Genomic DNA, 1,023 nt, shown 5'->3' on the forward strand with positions numbered 1-1,023 from the left:
CACTTTTTCCTTCAGTTTCCTTGTCAAGAATTAACTTCCTGTTCAACTGAAATGCCTTGGTTTTTCAGTATGACAGCGTTTCAGTAGTGTGTGTGTGTGAGAACTAAAATTTCAGTAGTGTGTGTGAGAGCGTTTCAGTTGTGTGTGTGACAGCGTTTCAGTAATAATGTCCCTTACGGCAGCGGTCCCCAACCCCCGGGCCTCGGACCGGTACGTGAGTCGTTTGGTACCGGCCGCGAGAGTTGAGGCTCAGGTCTGAAATTTATGGTTTTCACGGTTTTTATCGATTTTCAGCGTTATTTTGTTATCGTTTTTATCATTAACTTTTTTCCTGGGTCTTTTCACATGTGTTATGAATAAATCTTCTTCTTTTTCGGCGGTACCGGTACTAGTTTTATTTTGTTGTATTTATCCGCGACACCTTAAAGGCCGATCCGTGAAAATATTGTCGGGCATAAACCGGTCCGTGGCGCTGGAAGAAGGACCCAAGATGCAGGCAGTGGATGAGATGCTGGTGAGGTTTATTTACAGAGATGTAGTGGCAAACAAGCAGTGGGGCATAACAAATAACTGAAGACACCTAAACTGGGAGAACTAAAAAATAACAGACCTGGGAGCATACGACAACGGGATGAGACGCAGACGAGGAACAGGACACCGTGGAACACAGGGTAACACAGACTGACACCGAGTAATACAGACGAACCAGCAACAGGCAGGAGAACACACAGGGCTTAAATACACACACCAGTAATCAGGGGATGAGAGACAGGAGGGCAACACAGCTGGGAGGAATCGGAGCTGACGGGACAGGGGAAATGTAAACTGAACACACTCACATCAGACAGAGACCTTCACAATAAAGCAGGAAACTCAAACACGGGGAACCAACCAAGACATAGAACTAAACAGACAGCTTCACAAACAGACGGATTGACACCATAGACAGACAGAGACACAGACGCAGACTCAAAGGCAGACCGAAGATAACACATAGAACTCAAACAATAATAATCATCATCA

This window comes from Pundamilia nyererei, unplaced genomic scaffold (assembly GCF_000239375.1).
Source record: "Pundamilia nyererei isolate P.nyererei 1_Seehausen unplaced genomic scaffold, PunNye1.0 scaffold00055, whole genome shotgun sequence".
Lineage (NCBI taxonomy): Eukaryota > Metazoa > Chordata > Actinopteri > Cichliformes > Cichlidae > Pundamilia > Pundamilia nyererei.